This window comes from Meles meles, chromosome 9 (assembly GCF_922984935.1).
Source record: "Meles meles chromosome 9, mMelMel3.1 paternal haplotype, whole genome shotgun sequence".
NCBI classification, from domain to species: domain Eukaryota; kingdom Metazoa; phylum Chordata; class Mammalia; order Carnivora; family Mustelidae; genus Meles; species Meles meles.
In genome coordinates this window covers 86,291,845-86,312,484 of record NC_060074.1, presented here as the reverse complement: position 1 = coordinate 86,312,484, position 20,640 = coordinate 86,291,845, and positions in this window count along the sequence as shown.

The window sequence follows — 20,640 nt, the reverse complement described above, 5'->3', positions numbered from 1 at the left end:
ATATAGTTAATTTGTGAAAGTTATTACATGGAAAACTTTCAGTATAAATAAACCGTGTTTTCAATGTCAATGATCACCAAATTTTTTTCTCATCCTTATTCATGGGTAATGATAATGACAGTTGTATTACTTGAAACTATGAAAGATAATGGCTAGGTAATTACTTGTTTTCTGCACGCCCATGTCATTACAAATTAGTGAAGTCCACCTCAAATCGTCAGTATCCAGTTCCATTGATCTCTTAGTAAGTTTCTAAAAGCAGGAAGTTACAGTGATGTGCAGTTAATGCTGGTGGCTGCAAATAGACTGCCTACAGGACTGTTTTTGTATAGAAGATTTTCAATTAGTGAAAGCCATGGGCATCAGCTTTCAAAAAGAGGAAAAAGAACTTCCCTATAAATCTTTGATCTTTTCTGCTGCATCATGTTTTTCATGAAAGAGAGTTACAGCGCTCCTGCTTAAAATGCTTCTACAAAATAATTTTGTTTTCAAGCGAGCAAGATTAAAGACTCTGAATCTTTATTCAAATAATGGTGCAGAAATAAAATGTTTTTATATTTCATTTGCTTTCGTTTGAACTGATAATTTTAATATTTCATAGATCGGCACCACGTGATTATTCCTTCCTAATCCTTCTCTGTATTGCCATCATTTTATGAAACTATTGGTGCTTTTAGAGATTTCCTTAATTCACTGTCTCCTTTCATGATTCAAATCTCCTTTCAAAATGTTTTCAACCTTTGTTCTTTTCCTACTGGGGGATAACTTTGTGATAGAAGAGAAAGACGACTTTGGAGATCGTGTCACTCTTTCCATTAGTCATGAATTTCCATGCACTCTCCTATCTTATTTTTCACTACCCCATTAAAGAAAACAAAGTTGGTCCATGTCATGTACTGGTGCATGTTCATGTTCTATCCATGTGTGGACCTTCTAAATGTCCACACACAGAAATAGATGTTAGGGACTGTCATGAGAGAAAAGTAACCTGAGGTGAATTATAGCCATGCTAAGATATCAATGAAACAAGGGCAGAACCTGGAAACAAGGAGGAAGATTTCTGGCAACACTTTGACCGCAGTTGTAAATTTTTCCCATGGAGCATTGCACAAAACAGACACATTCTCTGGGTTGTTGAACTGGATTGTATCAGAGGGTTTAACTGTCTGATATATATTTAATATATTTTTATTAAAAGTAAAAAGGAGTCTGTATCTCTTCCCTTCACAGGGTTTAAAAATGAATTTCATTCTCACTGGCATCTAAACAATACCTTTGTTCCTCAGCCCTGAATCTCTCCTATGGAAGAATGTAGGGTAGTAGACCTGTAACACTCATTGAGTATGAGGGATCCTAGGCAAACAGAAAATGAAAGCTTAGTAAACTCTGAGCACTAATTAGATACTTTTACTTTCCTAACACAAAAGTAAGAAATTGCGTAAATGCAAACAGTTAAATTTTAATAATGGTTAGGGAAATATATTAACAATATTTTATGTATAATAGATAAGAAACAGAAAACTTCAAATATGTGATTATGTAATATAACAGCAAGTTTAATACCAGTAGTTTAGTTTAACTGCTTATAATTTATATTGAACCCTATAGAATAATAATTCTGCATTACTTAAATATCAGATTAGCTTTGTTGTAAGTTTTATTTTTACTTAAGCAGTAAATCACCTGTATAGGCTCACCATTCCTGCCTTGTCTTTCTGTAATATGATCTATTCACACATTATAAACAATTAGCAAAAAAATTAGCATGGAAAATTTCTACAGAAAGACAAGAAGAAATGAAAATGTCTATATAATTTTTAGGGAAAAATAAACTATGACTTTATGTTCCGTCATTTCTATTATTACTTGTTAAAATGAACAAATGAAAATTCTTGGGCAATTGTTATATGGCACACATAAGAGATGGAAAAGAAAATTTTACTGAAATTAAAATTAGTGACAGATTACATTCTAAAAGGTGAAGCTTTAGGTCCAACCAACATTTCCTAGTGTGCATTCTTCAAAAGACAGTCTTGTAAAATGTTATGAGAAATTTTACCAAAATCCTTCTGTGCTCAAATGTGTGCAGGGTATATCATTCCCAGCACAGTCAATTATGTTTATATTTATGTTATTGTGCATATCTAAGACAGAGATATAACATGCAGAACATTCCCAAACTTGCTTAAATGTGGTAGCTTTTTCTCATATAGCACTCTTGGGCGCTCTGTGAAGCAAAATTTGGAGGACATTGTTTGAGGTAGTAATAGACAATGAAGAAGTTAAAATGTAAGATCACAATAGTTTTGCTTTGTTTTTTAGCACCATATCAATCTTATATCTGAATTGATTTTTTGTTTAATAGTTTTGTTTACCTTACTAACTTTTGAGGGCCTTTGGTTCCAGTTAATGTTTCAAGGAAAAAAAAAAAAAAGCTTAAATACTCTAATTGTGTGGACCCTGAAATGACAGTCTTCCTTGTCCTGTGTGGATCCTGCCTCGAGCATCAAACGTTTTATTATGCCTAACAATAAATCAATCCAATTTAAAATTGTTTTAATTTTTATAGCATAATTTGTATTTAGATGAAATATTTAGTAAGACCCCATTCTTGAGACTATAAGATTATGTTTCTAAAATTGGTTGAGCATTTAACATATGGAAAAAATAAGTGATATGATATTTTTCCTCTGTGTAGAAAAACAGATTAAATGTCAAGCCTTTCTACTGCTATTATTTTATGAATTGATCAAATGTTATAATCCTTAAAATATGTGTTCTAATGATACTAGCTATTTTTTCATCTCAAATATAAAAATATACAATTATTCTTTTTATTTTAGAATCTAGCCTCTAGACCTTATATTTACTCTGTTCATCTTTAAAATAGAGTGCATGCTTATTCTGTTCATCTTTAAAATTTGTGGCTTTATGTGAAACCATAAAAATAATTAGTTGTTGATATAATATAAAAATGTTTCTGTAACATGATGCACAATTTCTCATGAAATACTTGATTTTGAAAATATTTTTGACAAGATTCCGCATCAGCAGTAAATGACAGACTACTGATGTAAGAGTCCTGGGGAAATAGAAAATTGGCTCTACAAATAAGAGACCAAGGAACCACACACACACACACACACACACACACACACACACACACACAGGACAGGAGAAAAAAAGTCATAGATGGATGGCATTACATTGGCAGCAAAGGTGAAAATGTGAACCCTGATAGCCTTAAGTAGATAGATTTAGATCATCTTCAATCTTACAGATAAAAAAGGGAAATAGTCAAGGCAGATAAATTAGAATTGTGTCACAGTAGTTTTATCAGCATTCCTATTATGGATCATTTCCTCATCTTCTAAGTAATACCAATGAATGACAAAGCGAGCTAGAAGCCAATATTTGGGGACTAAGTCTCAAGTCAGTAGCAAAGCTTTTTTTTAAGCCTTTAAATACAGTTGCCCTTCATTAGTTACCAGGAAAAGACGAGGAAAGAAGAAAAATTTAAGTGACACAAAGTGGCTTCATTTAGAAAACACAAATGATTGTTCTGCCAAACCTTATCCTATTTGAGTTGGGGCCTTGGTAAGGGAGAAGTTCTTAAAGAGCCATTTTTGGTACCAATGTTTGCTGTGTATTTTATGTAAAATTATTTTTTCCAGTAGTACCATTTGTTGGGAAATACTATATACACAGTATGTTTGTTTGTTTCAGTATGAATAAGGTCCGTTGTAATCCATTTTTTATATAATGTATGAATGTTGTATTCTAAACTTAGTGGGGGGGCATAATAAGCCTCTATCAGAAACTTCTCAAATACAGATTTACCTAATATATTATACAGTGACAAAGACTAACTGCATTTAGAATGCATATATTTTAAGTATTTAGCTGTATATATGAAAATTCATCTGCTTTGTAGCTATTCTCAACTCTTTGCTAAATATTCATTATTTTCATTGTTCTGATTGCATATATAAAGTTGGGTAGTTCAGAAAAATGACGAATTCAATACCTGCTCTTGAGTAATTTTTAAAACTAGTGAATATAGTCCTAAACAAAATCTTTCCTTTGTCTACTTTGTTTTTTCAGTCCTTCTTTTAGTCTTTTAGTCCTCCTTTTAGTCCTTCCTAAATGCATAGGTTTTAACCTATGCATTGAAATCATTGATTTTCAGTCTTTAATAAAGTAAACTGAGTCCAGAAACATTTTCATTAAAATTAGAAGATACCAATTTTAATACTGTACTGATTCTCACTGATGTTTCATATACCTATGCCACTAAAATATTTCTCTATAATTTTAAATACCCTGATAACTACTAGAATAAAATCAATTTTAAAGAAGCACAGATTAGGTTTATTGCTTTGGAAATATCCAGACATTGACCAGATTCGTTGGATGTGAAGGGACTGATGAATATGGTATTCCAATAGACATTTCCTCCAATCCTAAAGTATTTTTTAGAGCTATGGTAACTACACATTTTTCAGTAGTCATCTTATTAGAAGTCTTACTCATGTTATATAATAATTTTCCCAAAAGAAAATGTAATTAGTTTTCTTAGACATAATATTTTCATTCAGTGGGTGCTTTTTAGGAACCAACAATGTGACAGGTGCTTTTATGTATATCACCTTATTGAAGGCTTGACAATGACCCAGGAAAACAGGCAGTTTCGTTTCTTAGATATGAAGAGTCAGAAAGGGCGAGTAAATTATTTAGTTTACAGCTGCAACTGGCTGGTTCAGAAGTTCATGCTCTTGGGGCATCTTGGGCTCAGTGGGTTAAGCCTCTGCCTCCAGCTCAGGTGATGATCTTAGGGTCCTGGGATCAAGCCCTGCATCAGGTCCTGCAAAGCCCTGCTAAGCAGAGAGCCTGCTTTTCCCCCCACCTGCTCTTTCTCTGCCTGCCTCTCTGCCTACTTGTGATCTCTATCAAATAAATAAATAAAATCTTTTAAAAAGTCCATATTTTTAACTTTATCTACAACCTTGCAGATTCAGGTAAAATATTTATAAAGAAAAAAATTAATAAAGAAAGAAGCTGTTAAGGCAACATATTGTCAGAAAGGGGTGGTTAGTTGAATGGTAGTAGAATTTTGACTACATGTTTCACTGGTCCACTCTCTTCTTTCTTTCCCCATCCTTTGCCTAAATACAACACTTAGTATATTTAATACTTAGGGATTGTCTAAAATTTAATTGTCATAACTATTTGTTAATTTGGACTTCATAAGGCTATTTTGGAATGAATGATGTAACACTACAGAATAACTAACAGTGTTGGTTAACTTAGAAATCAAAATTTTATAATGTATATTCTGTTCTTTTTATACTCTCATCTCTTCTATGATGTTAGTTTTCTTAAACCAAGGTAGCCAGTATTAGTTGGAAAGAATACTATATTTCTTGTATTGTGATGTCCAAAGTTCTTCATTTATTTAACGTACGGAAGTTCTTCCTCCCAAAAGTCTATACAAAATACCTACTATTAGTTATTAATTCAACAACTGGCTTTTCTGTTTGAGTAGCCCTGGTGTCCCCTAAATCTCTCTTGTTTATCCTCTAGTTCATCTTGTTGTTTTGCCCTATGGTAATAATGGAAGGATCATTTGAGGGTAATTTAGGATGTGCTGGGAATGAACCCCTCTTACTTATACCTGGTCCAAAAAGTATTTCTAAGTTATACAGAAATATGAGATGCTCCTGGCATTCCTTTGTGAACTTTTACCACCCCCTCCACCCAATGTCACTGATATGTAAAGTTGTATGTGCTAAAGTTAATTTTTGTTATTGGCATCTTATACATCCTCATTGTTTAGAATTATGTGGCACTCAAAAGAATGTCTGAGGCTCGTTTACCCAGGCTCCAACATCAATCCATGGAAGATGCCAAACTCTGTTTAGCCTTAGGTGGTGGATCAGATATAAACCCTCCAGAGCCTCTTTGACAGTTCAATTTATTTAAAAGTGGTCAGGAATCTGGATCCCACACTCATACAAATAATTGTTTCTTTTCTGTTTCCTTCTCTTTCTTCCTTTCTTTCTTCCTTTCATTCTTTCTTTCTTACAAAGTTCTCAAGGTTTTACTGGAGACTTCTTGATATAGGGGTGAAAGAAGAATTTAAATGAAGAGAAATGAGAGTTTTGGGCGAAGCCAGTTCCTCCAGTCCCTCCTGCAGAAGTCACAGACGGAAAGGAATCCTGACTCAAGGTTATAAATAGAATGACTTAAGAATAGCTTCATTGGCCTTGTTTCTAATTCTTGCAACCTGCCAGCTTTGCCAGTGCATGGTTGATTTAAAGATATGGATGAAAGCCAACTGGCCCATAATCAATCTACATGAGAAAAAGGTAATATTGCAATTTAAAAGGAGAGGCAAATGTGATTTAGGGACCCTGGAAGAGAATTGTTTGCCCTTAAACCACAGAGGTTCTTAATCCTGAGATGTTACTAAATCATTAGCACCTAGAGTCAGATTTAAGAAAATTTTAGCAGTGAGCCATAGGACAATACCGAATTGAGGATGGGACCATCAGTTTGAGTTATGTTAAACCATGATGACATGAATATATGACCAAATTCATTAATCTTTTAGGAAGTAAACAAACCCAATAATAATAATTTTAATTAAATCAGTTTATAAGATAGAATTAAAAAACAAAAAAGAAAAAACTTGAAGCCTGGGAAAGATTTCCCTTCAATAACATGCAACCAGAATTTACAGGGCATCTACAAGGAATCAAATTTTAATATTTAGCAAATAGATACTGATTGTACTCTCACAGAGCATACAGTCTAAACCTCTGTTATCCAATAGAAATTTCTGTTGAGATAGAAATGTTTTTTAACTGTATTACCCAATATAGTCTTATGTGGCTATTGATGAAGATTCTCTCTTTGACCAAACTCTACTTAGTCTCCCCCAAACATATCAAATAGGCCTCCCCCAAACACTTCTTATTGGACTTCTCTATTTGTCTCTGCATTGTCCAGTTTTCGCAAGAATCCTACCAATCTCTCATCTTCCATATCTGATTGCCCTCAGTATCTAAGTGGATTGTTCATCCTCTACCAAACCCCCAGTGACATTTGATGCTTCTGACTTGTCTTTGGCAAGAATCCTGCTAGATCACTTTAGGCAGAATTCCCTGGTACCGCCATTATTTCCTCTTTCCACTGAACCCCCACACTGATCCTTGACTATAAATTCCCATTTTTCTTGTCATATTTGGAATTGAGCCCTATACTATATTGAGATTTCTCTTCCCCTATTGCAATAGTCCTGAGTGAAATCTTATCAGTTTACTCCGCAACTCTGATTTTTCTTTAGTGCTATTGAGCACTTGAAATGTGGCTAGTATGACTAGGGAAATGGTATTTTAAAATTTGTAGTTAAGTTTATGTAGTCATACATGAGTAGTGGCTACTATATTAGTCAGCATAAATCTAGACAACCAGTAATCTAACAATTAAAAATGCATATAATTGCAAATTGTGGCAATTATTCTGAAGGAAAGTAATATGAAAGATAAAGTTAAGCAGGGGATCTTTCCTAGCCAAAATGAGATGGTCAGGAAAGTTTTTTCTGAAGAAATCAATATCTCAGCTGAGATCTGAAAAATAAGTAGGAACTAACTGGAGAACAGAAATGGGAGGTTGGTGGAAGCAAAGTGAGCAAGACAATGAGGAAGGGGGAGTGCTCTTAAAATCATAAGTACCCCTGAGTAAACTGCAGATGTATTTCACTCTCTGCTCTGTTTAAATCATCTCAATATCTCAATGTAGCAGGGTGATGGATAGGCTGGAGAAGTGGGGTTCAGAGCCTTCTAGGTAATAATAAACATTTTTACCTTGGTAATAGAAAAAATTGAAAAGCTATTGAGGACTTTTTAGAGATTTATTTATTTATTTATTTATTCTAGAAAAGGGACAGTTCATATGTGCATGAGCTAGGGAACAATTGCACAAGGAGAGAGAGAACCTCTCAAGCAGGCTCCAAACCCAATGCAGAGACCAACTTGGGGCTCAATCTCACAACCTCCGATCATGACCTGAGCTGAAAGCAAGAGTTGGTTACTTAACAGACTGAGCCACCCAGGTGCCTCTCTTGAAGATTTTTGAGTAAAGGATCACATTTGTTTTTTCACAAGAACACTCTAGTTCAGTGGAGAGGGAAGATTAGAGGAGTAAGAGTGGATGAAAAAAAGAAAGTTGGAGGCCATGGAAGTAACCCAGACACGATATGATAGGAGCTAGTCCAGGGTAGAGATAGATGGATTGCAGTGAATGTGGGTCAGGAGTTTTAGAAAGCAAAACTGATAGAACCTAATAAAATATTGGATCTGGGGTGAGTAAAAGTGAAATATCACAAGTAATGCCTAGAGTTCTCTCACAGAACTGGATAGATGCTAGGGTCATTCACTAATAAAAGAAACTGGAAGATAATTGAATCTGGATATAAAGATGATAATATCAATTATTGACTCATTGAGTTTGAGATGTCTTTGTGACATTTAAAAGTGACATATTCAAATGTATGTACAAATAGAACAAAAGATTTCTTGATAAGAAATATAAACTTGAGGGTCACTGGAATGTCCATTAAAAAAATTCTGGGCAAAAAAATTCTGGTTTTGTGGAGTGAAAGGAAAAAGTAAAAAGGAAGAGGGCCTAGGATTGAGCTATTTATGATTTCAATATTTCATTTATTTTCTATATTGATTTAATGTTTTAATTTTTCTTTTTTTGTCTTTAGGCCATCTTAATTCATCTTCAATGACATATTTGAAATACCTAATTCTATGGTCTCAATTTGCTCTGACTCATTTACTCCCAAATTAGAAAGTATAGGACGTGATTAACCTAGGGAAACGTACTTCATGGAGATGCAAAACTTCCACATATTTTCTCCCTCCCTTTTTAAACTTCCAGTCAAAACTCCTATTCCCTCAAATTAGAGAGTCTATATATTCTAATCAAAGTAATTTACATAGATACATGTTACATAACATTTTTTCAAGAAATATGTGTTAAACCCAAAAACTTCTCATTTGAATATACGAAAGCAATGCTTCTTTTTAAATTTCTAGAAAGAGAACAAACAACCTGAGCATCTTTGAGGGCCCTCCTTCCACTAGTCCCAACATTTCCCCCCAACTGTGTTCTTTCCTCTCCTTTTAATGCCCAGTTAGCACTATTTTGTTTCCACTGAGGCAATAATGATCAATAGCTAGGCACCTCCTTTTAGCAGTCATATCCCCACATACTGACGCATCCAGCAGCAGGTCCACCAGCCAAAATAAGAAACACTTCTGTCACCTATCTAAGCTATTTTGGGGATGCAAGTGTTTGGTGTAAGCTCTTCCTGGTAAGTTGCAAGAGGAAAACAAATGTAGGGCTTTGGAGTTGCATTAAAATTCCCATTCCTTGAGCTTCAGCCTGCTTCCTCAGAACCAATCATATACTTAGAAAAAAGAATCTGAAAGTGCTTGGGAATTATGTGGTCCCACAGCAAATAAATAATATGTTCCATGATTTAAAATTATAAAAGAAATATACAAAATTATAAAAGAATACAATTTGTCATTTTGATAAGTGTAATTTGTGAAGAGGGGCGCCTGGGTGGCTCAGTGGGTTAAGCCTTTGCCTTCGGCTCAGGTCACGATCTCCGGGTCCTGGGATGGAGCTCCGCATTGGGCTCTCTGCTCAATAGGAAGCCTGCTTCCCCCTTTCTCTCTGCCTGCTGCTCTGCCTCCTTGTGATCTTTCTCTCTCTCTCTGTCAAATAAATAAATAAAATCTTAAAAAAGAAAAGTGTATTTTGTGAGTAAAGATTTCAACCAGGACAATAGTTTGTGTATGTGTGTATGTATATGTCAGTATATACACATATTTTGTCTGTATGTTGACATATAAGTATTTATTACATGGATTTATATGTCTATGTGCATATATGTATACACACATGTTTATTTAAATACATATTTTTATAATATACATGCATGTGTGAGATCTACAATATGCCCACGTGTGCATAATTATATTATGTTATATGATATGTCAACATAATGATATATACACATATGCATATGTTAATACACACATATGCATCTGTGTGTATATAGATATAGATATATCTATAGATATAGATATATCTATATACACATATTTAATCAGTTAGAAAACTAACTACTAGAAAACTTTTTGGCTTAAAACAATAACTCATTTATTTAGTCTACCACTGCATTTGACAACTTGTACTGGGTTCAGCTGGATGATTTTCTGGTCTCTGTGGACTCTTTTATACCTTTACAGTCAGGTACTGTGTCACCTGGGAGCTAGCTGGTTGTTGGCTGGAGTGCACAGCTCCTCCTCATGGAGTCTTCCGTCCTCCATTAGGCTACCTGTGTCTTGTTCACATTGAACCATCAAGGGTCCTTAGAACAAGAGGAAGCATGCGAGGCCTCTTAAAGCTCAAGTTTAAAAAAAGAACAGCTTTGCTTCTCCCAGCTGCTATTTGTTGTAGGAAGTTATTATGCCAGTTCTGATTCCAAGGAGTCGAAAATACATTGGAAAGGGAAAATTCTGTGTCCACTCTTTGAAATGTATATTATATACTTTTAAGATCAAATCCCTTCGGCTGGTCACTCCCTAAATTTTTCATACGTTCAATACCCAGTTCATTGTGGTTTCCATTCTCTCCCTCCACCTCTTATATAAGCTAGATTTGGGTTATCATTTTTATGGCAAACCGTGTCTGTGTCAGTTTCCTTGTTTTATACTCCACAGATTGCCGATTTATCAGCCAACCATTGCCTTCTTCAGGAAACTTCCATCACATGCTGTGTGAATTTTTAACATCATTATATACCTGTTACACTGTTTACTCCCAGCATTCTTATTCTTATGTGACCCCTTGAAGACAGTCATCTTACCTTACTCATATTTGTAGTCCTTGCTCTTGTACCCGTGCCTGGCCAAAGTAAATATTAATGATAGTTACATGAAGAATTGCATAAATGGATGTTCTAGAGCTTAACAAGTGCTTTTTAAGAAGGAAATCATAGGGATGCCTGGGTGGCTCAGTCAGTTAAACAGCCAACTCTTGGTTTCAGCTCAGGTCACGATCTCAGGGGCCTGGGATAAAGCTCATGTTCATCAGTGAGGAGCCTGCTCGAGGATTTTCTCTCTCCCTCTGCCCCTCTCCCTGCTCACTCTCTTTCTCTCTCAAATAAATAAATAAATCTTAAAGAAAGGAATTGATATTTAAAGAAAAATGTAAATCATTTTTCCAAAATTAAAAGATTTTATTGCTATGTTTAACACAAAAGCAAAAATTTTAAAGGAAATCATAAATATAACATGTTCTCTTCTTATCTCAGTCTTTCCTCTGGACCTGGAGAACTTACATTGATCCATCAAGATTTTCCCCTGAACTGCGCATTTTTTTCAGTAATAAACCAGCTTTTAGTTAAAACCATGGAACTTTCTTTGGTGGTATCACAAGATAATTAGATGACCATATATCCATTTGCCAGGGACAGACTGTGTGTAACTGCTGTATTCTTAGTGTATTATTAATGCCCTCTTTTATTCCAAAATTGCTCTGGCCTGGACCACAGATTGTATGATTACCTTAAATATAACCCATGCGTTGAATGTAATGCCAACAAAAGCATGAAAATAATCCCTATTGTATTGAGAGTATACATAACTATTCCAACTGGAACAAGTCACCTAACCTCAATATACCATTTTCTCATTGCTATTTAAGAATTACTGATTACAGACCTCAGAAAAGACTAGAAGTTACATGAAGCACTTCAATTAAAGTTACCCAGGAAATTGTGTGTAAACAAATTATTTTGTGTTATAGATACCATAACTGATAAATAATTTATTGAGTAAATGGGAAACTTCCCCAGAGATTATGATGAAACCATTGGGTTAAATGCATGATAAAGATAGCATTAAACCTTTTACCTAGGGAGAGAGACCTCTTTGGCCTTTCTACACTTGTGCCTTCTTCACTTTCACAGCTGACCTAGAGTGTCAGAGTCTCTGTGTTCCTAATGGAGATGGGCTCTGGGAATATGCTACTTAATCATGGCCTGTGATAGTAATGGCGAGTCCCAGTGGTACATACTAAAGGCAAAAGAATAAGTGCAACCAGATAGTGTGTGTTGATTTTATATTCAAATATCTATTTCTACAGATAGCTTATGCTTTAAATAATGTAAATATTACCCGCCTAAGTTAGTATTTTGGTTTTAAAGATGTTAGTAAAATTTGGTTAAAATCAAATAAAGGTCAAGCTACTCAACATTTAGGTGATGCACTTATCACCCCTGTAGCAATATCATGATTTTCTCCTCTCTCCAAACATTTAAGTCTGCACAGACACAGCTTCTGACAGAACTACCAGATGAAAGTTTTATAACATTTTCAAAGTCCTCTGTAGTAGATTTCACTATAGAATGAGACTCTTTGGATAAATACATATCAAACTACTTTTTTGTTGTTGTTAAAGCATAATATAAATGTATTGTATTGGGGAAATAGTTTCTGGAATAAGAAAGAAATGTGGCTTTTTGATGAATCTTGAAGAATTGATAGAATTTGGAGTTATGGAATTAGAGTGAGCAAAGGAGATCTGAATAAATATACTTCAAGCTACTTCATTAAACTGACTAGCAATTTTGCCAAAAAGTGTATTTGACTAGTTTCCCTTATAAACCCATGTTTTTTTGTGATTGCTAGCTTTTTTTTCCTCCCTCCCTTCCTTCCTTCTTTCCTTCCTTTCTTCCTTCCTTGACTCCCTCTCTCTCTCCTCCCACCCTCCTTCTTTTCTCTTTCCTTCTCTCTTATCCCCCCCCCCCCCCATCTAGCTTTCTCCCTCCTCCTCTCTTTCCTTCTCTCTTTCTCTCTTCCATGTTGCAGATTTTGAGTGAACCTATCCAGGAACTAATATGACAGGGCCTGGGTGAGGTACAACAATAGATTCTGAGTAGAAAATAATAATAATACTAACCTATCACAATGAAATGCGGTGTTGCATTTGCCTTGCAACAAATTGCATGCTTTCTTAAAAGACCTTCCCTAGAATTAAGTGTATGGCTTTGACATTCAAAAATATGTGCAGATATTTACAGATTACAGGTTAGGTGGCTTATCACCATACTTAATCAATATTTTAGCCTCTCTAATCCTTCTGAATGAGACTTCACCTTCACGATTTTCATTCCAAGCTCTCTCTCTGAACAGAACTGAGCAATAAGGGAAAATATTAAATTCTTTTTATCCTCAGCAATAATTATTCTTTTCTCTTTTTTTAACATTGAATGAATAATTTTACTTTTGTTTGGATGGCCTTGATCAAGGACCTTTCTTCCCAACAATTTTTAAAAAGTGATATTCATAACTAATACTTGTAAACTTTAAGTAAGGAAACATTTGAGGGCTGAAACGAGCACAGCTCAATCCTGTCCTGATTGGTAGTGTTGTGTTTCTTTTTATTTTTTTATGATTTTATTTATTTATTTTAGAGAGAGAAAGAGAGAGAGCACGAGAGAGCGAGCCAGCATGAGCAAGGGGCAGAGGAAGGGCAGAGGATTAGGCAAAAGCAGGCTTCCCACTGAGCACGGAGCCCTAAACAGGGCACCCTGGGATCATAACCTAAGCCAAAGGCAGACACTTAACCAACTGAGCCACCCAGGTGCCTCTGTTGTGTTGTACTTCTATTATGCCTGGCCAGTGACTGCTTCCCTTTCTTACCCACTATCTGAATCACTGCAAGAAATAATAAAATCCACTCACGCGGGGACATATAAAAATATGTGTCTTTACAGTTGCTAGCCTTTAAATTTGAACTTTATGTCTTCCTTCTGTTTGTTGTCATTTTCCCCTAAACTCTGCTTTGAGTTGAAGAAAATTCAAACTGTCAAAATGCAGGAGGAAAAATTGGCTTAACTTTAAAAATGGTTTAAAAAATCCATTTTAGGAAAAATATCTATGAGCTCTCATTTTACTCTGAAACACCTTCTACATTCCCTAGCTTCTCTTGTGTCTGTTTGTCAGTATCCAAACAGCAGGTATTTTTACTTATCAGTAAGTGTAAAACTGTCCACACACTGTGTCTGTGCATTTGTTTTTTCTTTTATTTTTAACACCCATTAACTATTTGAATGTTTAATGGAGGAAAAGGATTGAAGAAACATTAGTTAGGTAACATAAAAACAAATACTAGACAATTCAGTTCATCACAATACCTTAACTAATTTCCCTTAGTCACCCTCTCGATTCCATTCAAGCCAGAAGAAGCAGGGAGAAGAGAGAACTCTCTTTTCCTTCCCACAGGGAAGCTACTCTTCCCTTGTAACCACTACAAAAGAGAAAGGCTGAGTGAGATTAATCTCATGCTACTACCTTCATTTATTTACTTATTCACTTATTCACACATTCATTGATTCTCACATTTCTTTGCTGAATATGTTCTAGGCACTGCAGATAGAGCAGTGAACCAAATAGACATTATAGAACAAGATACATAATGGAGCTTACCATTTAGGGAGGTGAAGACAGACAGTAAACAGTTAATCAGATAAACTCAATGTAGGTATTAAGAAAACAACAAATTAAGGTAAAGAGCAATGGAATTCTGTGGACCAAGAGGGCAGAAGTGGACAGAATTGCCATGACTTTAGGTGCAAGGCCGAGGAAGTACTCTCTTTGGCAATGAATCCAAATTAATACTTGATAAAGAACTATATGAAGATCTGGGAGAAATGACTCATGAGCAGCAGGAGAGCTGAGTAATGGCCCTCACTAAGGATGAAGTTTGGTTTGTTCAAGAAACAACAAGAAGGTTGTGTCGCTGGAAAGGGGTCACCAAAAGGCCATGGAGGGAACAGCAACTGGTATTAGGCAGGAGTTTGCTTTGTGGTATCTTGAAGCTGTGACACTTCACTGAACACCTTTAAAGAGTTTTATTTAAGGCAATGACATGAACTCACATGTTTTTAAGACACCAGCTCCAGTGACTAAGTAGAGAGGAACCATAGAGTGAGATGAGTGTCTTGAAGAAAGATTTATTTAGTTCACATGAAATGTGCCTTAATCTGAGAGATTTAAAATACACATGTGAAGTGTACATACACAAAGAGGCATGGCATTCTGAATTAACAACCATGAGACACTGTATTCTTATTATTCAAACTTATCATTATTTAAAATAAATTTGACAGTTATTTTGGGAGAGATTGAACCTGTAGTGTACCACTTAATATCTTGAATGATAGCCCTTTTAATTACTGTCATTGTGAATTTGATTTTTAAGATCAGAATAAAGATGTTTGGAGTGTCAAGTAGCAAAAAATATGGGAAAAACAGAAAAGAGAAAACATGTGTTTTGGCCAGAGCATGACTAGGATGATTTTGCTTTTAACATTAAAAAAAAAAAAAAAAAATCCAGAAAATGAGTAGCAAAAAAGAATTTAAAGCAATTTTAACATATTTGGAGCAGATATCTCTTCTACCCCCAGATGGTAATAGTTTCTCCCACCTCTGAACTTGGGGTGGAATTTAATCACTATCTCCCCTAGGCGATGAACCGGTATGGTGTGGGCTTTTAGCTGTATCCTCATTTTATCTTCCTGATGTGACTGGAATCTGTTGAGAGCAGAATCTTTCTTTTTAAATAATTTGTGTCATTTGGCCCAGTGAAATTGGCACTTGGATAAATGACGGTTGGTCTTTACCTTCCTAAATCCCACTTTGGTTTTTCTAAATAATGGTGTTCTTTTCAATCTTAGCCTGACCTAACCATGGGATCCAGGAAAGCCCTGTTTGGTAGCACCAGAACTCCCTGGTTAGCAGCTAGTGGGTCCTGAGGAAAATCCCCTGCAATGTGCAAGTGGATGAGGCCATATTAGGAAGATCAGAAATAATTTGCCTTCTTCCGATATCTATTACTTTCTCTTAGACATTTGCAAGTTATTTATTTTGTCTTCATTATGTTGGTTGCTTTCATTCTTTAAAGTCTTTTAGTATATTTTCAGTTAAATCTCCTTTTCCATGACCATCTTGTAACGTAGTCTTTGTTTATGAGATTATTTTGTCTTTTTCCTGAAAATTTCTGTGGCTTTAGTCAACTCTAGCCTTATATCTTTCATTTTATCATCATTCCTATTCTGACTTTTAACTTCCTGATTTGGTGTATACTTCAAACCATGTCTGTTTAGTTCATATTGGCTTATTGAGTTATACTTTTATTTGGTTTCACAGTTGAAACTTTCATTAATATTGTGTAAAATTAATAATTTTGATGAATGTTTTCTTTTTTCTTCATAATTTGAAGCTAAAGCCCATGTTCTGTGCACTACACAATTGTTCCTCCTCAGACTTTGACTTTCTTCATCAGCATCAAATTGATTTGTTTCAGATTAGTTTGGCCACCTTTTAGGCTCTTCTTAAGTCATGTTGTCTCAGTTTTCATTTTTAACTGTAAAGCAGATATAATGATACCTAACTCATGGAATAGCTGTCATATTTAAAAGAGATAATATATTGAAAGCACCCACCAAAATTTTAGATAGAAAACAGACACGGAAACAAATTTTTGTATTTTCTTCTTCCTTTAGGAAAAACTGAAATTGCGTGTAAAGTGTCATGATGTCACACTTGCTTCTCTGGTTCTATCCTTTGATTTACTGAAATGTTCATTTTTTGTCACCTGAGAATTAATGATTACTGTGGTTGAAATGGAATATTTAAGAATTCACAAGCATGAGTATTATGGTAATTGACTATTTGATGGTGAAGATTGTTATTTCCATCTTCAAATTGGGGAAATGTACTTTAAAAAAAGGGGGGCAGGAGATTTGTTCCCAACTCCAGTTTCGGGGGGGGGCTTCTAATTCTTATGTTCTCTGTGAATTAAGTTTTTATTCACTGAAAAGGTATTTTCTAAAAGCTCATCATTATATGCACAAAGGTATAATACTGTAAATGCAGAAATTCTGAATTAAACAAATGTAATAGAAACTGCTGGTGGGATTTATAGCTCCCAATAACTATCTCAGAATCTCTTCACAGATTGCTTCTTTATATTGTGAAATGAATAGGATTTTATATCTGAAGAAACAAATCTGCACATTAAAAAATCAATGTTTCTCCTGATACACACTTGGTATTATTTCTGGGAATACTACAGCTGGCATAACCTAGTTAAAATAGTGTAATTTACTTGACTACATGCATAGTCTTTTTGGATCAAAACTGCCACTTTCAACATGCAAAGAGGAACAATGATCTTTCTGTTTTTGCAACCATCAAAAAGTATTTTTGCTCTACTCCCCCTCAAAGCCCTGATGCATAATCCCTTCTCCAGCTACCTGAAATGTCTCTTAGCTTTGAAAAACAAAAAGGTGGGGAGAGACTGAAGGAAAAGAGAGGTATAAAGCACATTCTGTCACAGAATCTCTACTGAAAAATCCTCAACAAGCAGAATGGATTGAAAAATTCAAGCATGACTAAAAAGTACATTCCCCACTAGTCAGTAGATTTTGCTTCCTATTTGTCACTGCCACCTTGGAGAGCGGTGAGCATTAATAATGCATGGGTGCTAGGAATGTATTAGCAACTAACCTTGCAAAGAAAATCAGCTGGGGACCCAGAAGAGCTGTAAAATGAGAGAGAGAGAGAGAGACAAAAAGGCAGAGTGAGTATGCACACATGCTCTGAAGTATCCTTCTTATTTATTGAAGAAATTCAGGGAGCAATGTCAGGTGTGTGGCCAGTATTATTTTTGTAAAAAGAAAGGTAGAAATCCTTGGAATGGGGCCATACTTGAGTTCACTGACCAAATTTCCACAAACTTCACCAGCCCCATCAAATGCATTACTTACCTTTGGATAACATAAACACCCGTGGGAGATTAGAGTGTTTATACACTTAGGCAAATAAGAAGTTTAATAAATAACTTCTTAGTCATCTTTCTTAAAGAAACATCAGCAAGCAAATTTCCTAAATGAGTTACATGTGATTTCAAATCTACTTTACATTGTAGTATACATTGCAGATAGATTTACTGTGAATTTGTGAATGTCAGTTCTGATTCCAGAATTCCCACGAAACAAACAAGCAAGCAAACAAATATCCAGATGCATACTGGCCCAGAATAGTAAGGCTGCTCATGTTTCAAAAGGAAATTTTAATTTTGTAAAAATTGCGTTTCTTTTTAAATTATTATTTTTCAATTATTTTATTTTAAATTTTTTTTCAGATTTTATTTATTTATTTAACAGAAATAGTGAGAAAGCACACAAGCAGGCAAAGAGGCAGAGGGAGAGGGAGAAGCAGACTTCCCACTGAGCAGGGAAACCTGAAATGTGGCTCAATCCCATAACTCCAAGTTCATGACCTGAGGCAAAGTCAGAGACTTAACCTACTGAGCCACCCAAGCACCCCTATTCTTCGACGATTTTAAATGGAAATCAAACCAGTTCCTTGTGTAACTATGACTTGTCTGTGAGAATGCTACCACATGACCACTTAGCGCTGGTGATTCAGGGTTTCAGATATTATGGGAAGATTGCATCCAGAGAAGGCTCCATGCTTCATCATTTCCATGCCCCCTTCACCCCACCGCCCACCCTACTGAGTATCTTCCAATACTATGGTGACCCACAATGACTCATCAATTGATTGAATTGATTGTGGAAGACACTAGATTATAATTAGTAAAACTACCTATATTTTAAGCCTAACACCTTTAGTTCAAAATACTGAATTGAATTATTTCACAGGGATGTTTATTTTAATACTTAAGGATTTTGTGCTTTAAAAATTGGGAAGATTTTGTTAAACATGAAAATATGTGAACATGACATGCTTTTAATTTGTTTACTAATGGGTGCTTAGTGTCATTTTCTTTTTCCACCCTTTCATTATTAAAAAAGCCAAACATAGGGGTGCCTGGGTGGCTCAGTGGGTTAAAGCCTCTGCCTTCGGCTCAGGTCATGATCCCAGGGTCCTGGGATCGAGCCCCACATCGGGCTCTCTGCTCCGCGGGGAGCCTGCTTCCTCCTCTCTCTCTGCCTGCCTCTCTGCCTACTTGTGATCTCTCTCTCTCTGTCAAATAAAAAAATAAAATCCTTAAAAGCAAAAAAAAAAAAAAAAAAGCCAAACATAATAACTAGTTGGAAGGATTTTCCATATATTGCCATATTTTCATCTATTCAATACATAGACTGTATGAGCAACATATTTCTAAACTTGCTTTACCACATGTCTAATCATTGTTTTCCCTTTGGTCTATCAATCCATCTTATAGTTATAATTTCAAAGTAAGTTGCAGGCATTATTACACTTCCTCCTGAATACTTTGGCTAGATTTCAATGTTAGTCGACCCTTCTTTTTATGTAAAATTTACAACAATAAAATGCTCAAATTGTGGCTACCTCAATCAGTGGGTTTTGTCAAATGCATACAACTGTGTCACACAAATCTTCAAGATTCAGAGCATTGTTATCAACAATTTATTTGTTTTTTCTTAGCTCCCTGACATTTATTTATTTATTTATTTTATTTTTGCAAAATGGCAAGTCCAAAGACTACAGCTAACAGATTTTCCCACAAAAAATACGCTTATTCAAGATTTAAGCAGACTAAATTTTGGCATGCTAAGATGATCACATGTTTAAGATAGGAAGATTCTAAGAGAATTGCTTCACTACCACTTTCTCATGTACATTACAATTGTTCTCTTGAGAAATGAGTAATTTCAGCCTATTATTTTCTTAACAGTTTTTGTTGAACTTAAGTAAATTTTTACACATCCTTCTTTAATTATTATTATTATTATCATTATTATTCCTTCTCTTAATTTCTCATTTGGGAAAGCATCCCAGAATACTTTCATTTTATTGTGGCAATCCTCCCCCAAACCTCTTTTCTTCTCTCTTCTTACACAGATAAACATATGTATGTTCAAAGATAACTTAATGGGATAGTTACCGAATTCACTCATGTTGCTTAAAGCTCACGGTACTACTCAATAAATGTTTTTACATAAAAGAAGTTTAGAATGAGTAAATGATATGGAAATGATGGGAGTCACCTTTACTTACATGTGAGCTAATAAAGAGTCTTTGAAGCAAATTACAAAACACTAAATAGAGTTGTGCTTTCCAAAATGGATTTAAAGATCTTCCACCAACTTGTAGTGTCATAAGTAGCAAAGATATCTCAAAAATGAAACTTAAGCTCAAAAAAAGATCTACCTTTAGATTCTAAAATCCCTTCATTCTTTAAAGACTTGCTTTATCCAATCAATTTTTTTTTTTTTTATCAGAAGAGTGATCTGCTTTGGAGCTAGGCACATTTTTCTTTATTGTTTCTTATCTATAGCCTCATTGCAAAAATGTATTGGTTTATTGCTCATCCTCCCTGCCTTCTTTCCTATTATAAAAAGTGCTTTCACTTTGGCAATCTTTTTTTCTTTCTCTCTTTCTTTCTATATTTAAAAATTTGTTTTTATTATTAATTTTTTTTTTGAAAGAGAGAAAAACAAAGAGGGGAGGGAGGGCCCAAGGGAGAGGGAGAGAGAATCTTAAGCAGGCTTCA